An 8,097-nucleotide genomic window follows, 5' to 3' on the forward strand; every position below is an offset into this window, starting at 1 on the left:
GCGTCTAAATTCCATGTGCGCGAACTTACGTGCGAAAGACCAAGCGGCGAGCACCTCACTTTCCTTGTCTTCCACTAAAAAATGTTCATGTTTGCCCTGAAGTGGCTCAATCGTATACGCTTCCGGCTTTGCAGTTGCTCCTCCCCAGTTTTCCCGTGTCTTGTGGTGGAGTACTCCCTATATCGGCAGGCGCGTTGAAGTGGCCATCGCCGAGTGCGGGCGCTCAATCCCTAGCAAGCATACCACTCCGCTTCATAGGTCTGTGCACGAGTGCCGCCGGCACAAATTCTGGCGATAACTTGCTGAAACAACGAGTAGAACGAGGTGACAGATTGAGAGGCTGTTTACTGAGCCGCGAGGGGACAGCGAGCGAATACACATCTGCTGGCGTACGTCACGTCACCACTTACGTACGCGACCTGGTGCAAGTGACGGTGGTGCTCACCGCGCACAACCGGGCCTGAAGAAGCTTGTCTGTGCCACTTTTGGGAGTGGTCGAAGTCTTTAACTACATCTGAACGTAATCGTAATTTAAGATCGCTGGTCCTTTGTGCATGTCGGATGGTCGCGGCGAGCGGACGAGCTAGATATGATACGTTGTCGCCGCATGGACTGAGCGACAGCCGTAAGTATTAGAATGAGCAAACTTCCTTTTGTAGCTCCTCAAAAGTAAGCGAATGTAGTGTGAACCTTACAATATTGCATACGCTTCGCAGAGAAGACCGCATAGCAAGTAGCAGGGGCGCTCCGGCAGCATGACACGCATACGTTGGACGCGACTTTAGCCATGGACCTGGTTTGGTTTATGGGGGTTTAACATCCCAAAGCGACTCAGACTATGAGGGATGCCGTAGTGGAGAACTCCGGAAATTTCGACTACCGGGGGTTCTTTAACGTGCACTGACATCGCACAGTACACGGGCCTGTAGAATTTCGCCTTCATCAAAATTCGACCGCCGCGGCCATGATCGAACTTTAGCCATGGACCTACAGTGACGTCCGCCTTACATTTAATGAGAATGAACTGGGTAGAACCGAAAACTGGGCGAGTTGGTGAACGTTTGGCATATTTGAACAGCGATAAGACACGAGGAGGGGCTTCGTTTGTGACCGTGTTTCCTGCTTAGCCCTCGTGTCTCAGCGCTTATCAATCATGCTGAAGTGTGGCACTGCACGGTAAAGATTCCCAGGTGGTCGAAATTATTCCGGAGCCCTCCACTATTGCAGCTCTTTCACTCCCAACTTCCTCTCTTCCCTTGCGGCGCGGTTCAGGTGTCCCCCGAGATATGAAAGACAATTACTTTCCTTAACTTCCATTCAATTTTTTTCGCCCCTAGCGAGAAGTCAAGGGCAAAACCTCGCCATGGATGGTACTGTGTACCGCGTTCACAGATCTGCGCCAATACCGAAATCATCGTGACAAGCTGCGAATTCTACTGCCTCATTTTCCATTAAAGCTTAATCAGAAAGCTGAAGGCGAGATTTTGGCAAAACGGGTTAACAGAATAAAACACGTGATTTTGCGCTCTACAGTGACGCTCCCCCACATTCAGGATCACGTTCAGGACCGCCGCGCGGAATTCCTTCAGTACAAAAAAAGAAGTCCATTCTTAAAACTTCTTTTGTTGCCTAACCAAGAAGCTAATCGTAAGAAAGAAGTTTTTAGTTCTCGAATTTTGATATCTCGCTTCTTTAATAAAGATCAACATTAAAAAAGCTTATTTCGTTTACTGCTGTAATTGACTAGTTACCAACTTATGTTTTTTTAAGTTGTATCCTACTCTGGCGGTGCTTTTATCATCGTTATTATGCCGCTCAAATCCAACGGATCCAACCCAAGCCGTCTAGTACGAGAATGCAACATTTAAAAAAAAGATCGCATAGCACGTGCTTGCACTATTTTCACTTGTAGCTTTGGCAACTGTGGTAGTGGTGTCCAGTAGTTCTCCGACTTGTTCACTAGCTACCACTGTGTGATTTAGCCCTTGGACGTCTTGGACGGTCTCGGCAAAGAAAGAATGATGTACGCACTAGTGCAATAGGTCAAAACTGGCAGCGCCACCGTGTTCGATGTGATCTCAGTGCGAGATATCCTTGGAACAAAAACAACATCAGCAATTCTTCAAAATCCAAAGGACACCAGCGTGTTGAATACGCATGTCAACGTGCGCTGGCGCGGAGAGACACATTCCGCCTAAATCATTGCTGCCGGTAAGTACGCTTCAACTGTTTACAAAACTCCAGCTTTAGAGCTGTGATTTCGTGTGCTGCAAGTTTTCTTACTTTTTTTTTTGACAGGCACACAGTCGCAAATGGAAAAGAAGGGCCGGCAGGAGATGAAGAGCGCTTAAACAACGTCATGTGATGGGGCCGCAGAGCCCAGCGACGTGGTAAATATGTCCTTTGTGTGCGCTCGGTTTTTGTTAGAACATGTTTCAAACGGCAGGGCGACAGTAAAGCTTTTGTCAGCCAGCCACGTGTACATTTTTATCTCGCCTGTTGTTACTCTTACTCGATCTTCCCAGTTTTTCTCGCCTTTTGATGCGGTTGCCATGCGCTCACGATTATTCTGTCCATTGAAGCTGGAACAGGTTCTTTCGCTTGAAACAAAGACGCCCACTGTCCTGCTACCGCAACGTGCACGTACGTTCACTTCATTACAGTAATCAGTATAGCTGCCGGGGTGGTTCAGTGGTTATGGCGCTCGGCTGCTGACCCGAAAGACGCGGGTTCGATCCTGGCCGCGACAGTCGAATTTCGATGGAGGCGAAATTCTAGAGGCCCGTGTACTGTGCGATGTCAGTGCACGTTAAAGAACCCCAAGTGGTCGAAATTTCAGGAGCCCTCCACTACTGCGTCCCTCATAGCCTCAGTCGTTTTGGGACGTTAAACCACCATAAAAACCACAAAATTCAGTAATCAATATCAATTCCATTAGCTGTAGCAACTAGGCAGATATTTATGAAGCGTGTGCACTCGATGGCCGCGCTTCGGTAGAAGCAAAGTTCTAAACACCTGTGTACTGTGCGATGCCAGTGCACACTATAAAGTCCCGCATGTGGTCTAAATTAATCCAGTACCTTTCACTATGGCAGTACATTTAGTCCATGTGTCACTTTGGGACCTGTTGAATCTTTATATATATATCTCTGTTGCTGAAACATTTCGCGTGGTCCGGGATTTCGTGCAGTAAAATGCTTGCTTAGGTGAGTGTGATGCTGTGAACTGCTAACAGTTCAGACCTTTTACTAATTCCAGTGTAACTTTCTTTTGGAAACTTGCGAGACCTGTACATTACTGTACATTGAAAATGGAGACTTGAAAGAGCAATTAGCACTCCTGCAAGAGGAGAATACCATACTCAAGGCCGCCATAGATCTCACGACGACGCAAAAGGAAGGCATTGAAGGTGAGTGACACTACTAATTGCATTGCATACAACAAAACGCCTGTGGTTTGGAGATTTGGTTAGGTTTGAACTAGCTGGTTATGTACTTACATGATGTATTTCCCTGGACAGCAAGTAACGTGCTTTAAACGGGTTAGAAATGAATGTGCAGCTCATTTAAGCGCACAATGGCTACGAAAGGTTTATTCTTCTGCTGTTGCTACGGGATGATGTCAAAGGAAGAAAACTCTCTAAGGAGGTCATTGGTATGATACCTCATGCAGACAGTTATCGAATGATATTAAAAGTTGCAAGTCGTGTACATTCTTGCGTGCGGTGCAGTTGGGCAGTTTTGCTGCCGAGTTACGGCAGCGAGCTCTGTTATATCATAGCACAGAAGAATTCTGTGGCGAAATTCATGTACAATAAGCGTTACACAAAAAAAGTGGACGCTGACACATTTAACAGTGTGCAAAGGTGTTACGGATCACTAACAATTCACGCCGGGTGCCTCACGGCGTACCATGACGCTGCACGTGGTGGCGTTAAACGACTGCCAACATGGTGCACTTGCCGCGGCGACGTTCGTGCCATCTGTTAGCGCGGCCTCAGTGAATAGCTCCTTTATATGAGTCAATGGATATCGAACTCAATAGGGATCTGTCAGCGCCACACGGCGGTTTTCGATGACCGTTCATCTCAACGACATCGGCTGAATGGAGGTTTTCGAATGGCCGTTGGGATCTCGGGGGTCATTGCGAATTACTTCGCACACGCCATACGTTGAAAAAACAACACAAAAGTCTCGAAATAAACAAAACGTTCTTTGCAAAATTTTAGACTACATTAGCCAGTTCATAAACTACTTTTTATTGGATAGTCAAAATGGTAGCTCCGCAGAACGTGCAGCAGGCAGATGCGGTCAGATGTAAACATGGATGTAAACAAACGTCCTGTTCTTGTGCGGCGCTGTGGCATTCCGTTTTGTTTTTCTTTTTTGCCTCATAATGCACTTTGCGACAATAGAGACCAAGAAGTGCCTCTCAAATACTGCAACGACAGTAGCTATGAACACGACAATCACTCATCTGTGGCAGCATCGCCGACAAAAAGTGAATGCTTCTGAAGTGAAGTGCGCATCGCTGTCCGTCGTTGCCGTGCCATCGCTGTCTCCTGATTGTACCAAACTGTGAAGTATTTGAATCGCTTTTTACAGAAAGAATTGCCAGTTCTAATAGCACTTACTGCAATATTTGGCTCCTTTTACTCGGCTTCAGTTCGTATATATATATCTTTAAAATGTTGCTAACTCTAGCGCCATCTGTCGTATGGCATGCTCACTACTCATGATAATTGAAATTCGCTTTGTGGCAGCGGTGCATCTGGGTGGCCCTCAAAAATTTCGGTGGCCATTGACTCAACGGGCACTGAGATTGGCCGTCTGACAGGGGTATTAGAGAAACAGCGCAACCTAGCTACTAGTCCGGTTACGAGCGCCATGCTGGCTTGGGCAGCTAGCCGCAGCCACGTTTGCCTGAGTGACAGCAGCTGTTGGGGGCACAATGTAATCGCAATATTTCTGGTTTTTTTTTTGCATAGGCAGGGCTTGCGCTGAGAAGAAGAGTGATTTAACATTGTTCTTGTGGCTGCTCGAAGCCTTTATCAGGCACATCTCCCGATGACAAGATGTGCCTGTGCCACCCAAGAAACAAGCGCTCATTGCAAACATATGGCTCTGGGGGAAGAGAGCTGTACACATTGCTGAAACAGCCGAGCATTGTGTCATAAAATCGATGTGCTCGCACTTTAGTAGCATTTCATGCGGTGCACAAGATATTATTCAATAAAAACACATAGGAAGCAAAGCCTTTAACACATGTGAGCCCAGGGTGTTTGCTTCGAAGCAGTCTAGCGGGGCTTCTGAATATTCGTGGAAGTTCTACCGATCGGAGGGGCCAGGACAAAAGCTCTTGCCTTCAAGAAATTTGGAACGCGGGGGTAGCATTGGGAACCTCACCGTGTGGCTCGTAATGCCGCACCTTCTTCTTCTTTACACCTTAGTAAATTTCTTGATACCTTTTTAAAAAAAGCGTGCAGTATACAGCATCTTAGGGTTGAAAACTGTCACATGGTGCCTAATGTGGGTTCTTTAAAATGAAACTATTCATTACCGCATAAACAGACCAAATACAGTGTGCTTATGTGTGCCATACATGGAAGTTTAGAGAAGCGAAATGAAGTCATAACAGCTGTGTCTTTCTAGAAAGCCATATGTATAGGTATATTCATGCTGAGCAGTCACCTGAGACATATGGATGTCACTAGAGAATTATGCTGTGTTACGATGTACAAAGCGTGCTAAAAAATATTGGTTTTCAAGTCCAGCACAACTTAAGCAGAGATCATTGCTTAGCCACCAATCTAGCGGGAGCAGAAAATTTCTCCTCCCTGTGCAGCAGCCACTTTTCTCCTCGTAAGTGAAAACTGTCTATACCTGCTGGTTGTTATTGTACAAGAAATCTTGAGGCATGTTGCTGTCTTTCTGAACATTGTTTGCCACCGTGGTTGTGAATCGGATTGAATGCGACTTAGAAATTCATGTGGTCATTTTTGGTATGCAGGACAATGCATGGGTAGATAATTTAGGAGATGGATCTTGCGGCAACTTATTCGCTCAATCATTTCTTAATATTGCTTGTCACTATGAGCACCCCGTTGTAGCCCAAATATCTTCTACTGGCAAAATGGCTACTTTGGCTGAGCCACTGCTACAGGCTGGCAATGCTTTGTCTTATTCTATACTCAAATTCCTATACAGCAAGCAATGCTGCGGAGACTGCAGAAGTAGTGCACCTGAAAAATTATATTACTTTGCCACTTTTCATTCATCCCTCTCAATGCCTTGGCCAGGGTTTGGACGAAAACAAAGGCTGGTATAAAACGAAGTGCTAGCATTGGAAATTACTGTCAAAGCTGTGAGACAGTCGGTGCTCAGGCCCTCTGGCTATAATTTTCACGAGTATGAACTACTCTTTAGATGCGGATGGATTTTTTAGCCCTACCGGCCACGTGTCGTACGGCCACATACCATCCTTTCTCCTCGAAGTCTCAGTGAGGTACGAGATGAAAATGTATTAAGAGGTAAAGCAAAATACAAGAGGTTGCTATTCATGGCACTTAAATGTCAGAACAAAATATTTCTGTGTTTACTTTCTTTGTGTCGCAAACTACTTTTCGGGCGCTTACTGAACCTGCAGGAACAGCTAGATTCAGTAGCGTTACTCGCTATGAATGAAACGGTGTGTATTTGTTATAGCTTTTCCACCTGATATGGCAGCCATATAATAGCTTAATAAGGTGGAAAGTTGAGTTAGTTGGAGGCTGTTCATGGTGGAAATACTTGGGCGCAAACTAAACGACGAACAAATAAAAGGTTATTTTTAGATGTGGGTAAAGGAACAAACGCGTGTCAATGACATCCTATTCGAAATCAAGAGGAAGAAAGGGGCTTGGGCAGGGCATGTAATGCAAAGGCAAGATAACCAAGAGAAGGCAAGCGTAGCAGGGGACGGGGGAAGGTTAGATGGGCGGATGAGATTAGGAAGTTTGCAGGCATAGGGTGGGCGCAGCTGGCAAAGGACAGGGTTAATTGGAGAGACATCGGAGAGGCCTTCGCCCAGCAGTGGGTGTACGTCAGGCTAGGTGTGTGCAATTGTGCGCTGTGATGATGATAGGTGTGTGCTATTGTCACAGCTCTTAGAGGATTATGCGTCTATAAATGTCGCTGACTGCTCTGGGCAAAAATTATACTCCAGAAAGAATAATTGACAGTGTTTTCTTAGAATTTGCCATTAGAGCTCTCGTGTTGATATCCAGCCCTTGCTTTTGTCTCATCCAGTAGAAACCTAATTGACCTGTGAATTGTGAAGGAACCAAGCTATGTCGTGCGATGACATAGAAATTAAACTGTTCGGAATGCTGGAACAATCCAACGATTAATGTTTAGTTACAGTGTGGTGGTGAGGTGTGCAGTCCTGAAAAACGAATGCGTGCTAGAAATTTTTGTACCCATTTTTTGTGCAAGTGTGTCAGTTCATTAATAAGAGGTTTGCCTGGTTGAATCTAAAATTATTCTAAAGTCTGCAGGAGGAGGTCGACAGTTTCAAAGGCAACTTTTAAGCTTATAGCGAATTAAGTATCTGCATGGGAGATATCAGAGTATGAAATTAGTAGGAGGAGCTAAGAGTTGCCTGCTTTAATTGATGAATGAAAAGTAGTAAACATACAAAAGTACTGCGATGCAAAGATTGAATAGTACCGCAACAAGGTGGAAGCATGAAAGCAGCAAAGAGAGTGAGCATTGGTTAGAACCGTTTTTAACAATTACAGGCAAAAACAGATGTCAGCAATTCGAATAAGATTATTTAAGTGGAAGTGGTGTTCTTTGGTGAATACACATAGGAACCACACAAAATAGTAATGCAGAAATTGCAACTCCAGTTGTAATGAACCAAGCTGTAAGGAATGCTTTGCAAACAATGGCCATGGGGAAAACTGCAGTTAAACATACACTGAAGGTTGCGGGTTGTCTTTGCAATGATGCTTATGACATTAGCATATCAGATCATCATATAGTTCATGCTTACGGTTTCCAGATAATTTATAACTGAATTTCTTCTTACACGCAATTCTGGTTTTGATTTCAACAG

This window comes from Amblyomma americanum, chromosome 4 (genome assembly GCF_052857255.1).
Source record: "Amblyomma americanum isolate KBUSLIRL-KWMA chromosome 4, ASM5285725v1, whole genome shotgun sequence".
Taxonomy (NCBI): domain Eukaryota; kingdom Metazoa; phylum Arthropoda; class Arachnida; order Ixodida; family Ixodidae; genus Amblyomma; species Amblyomma americanum.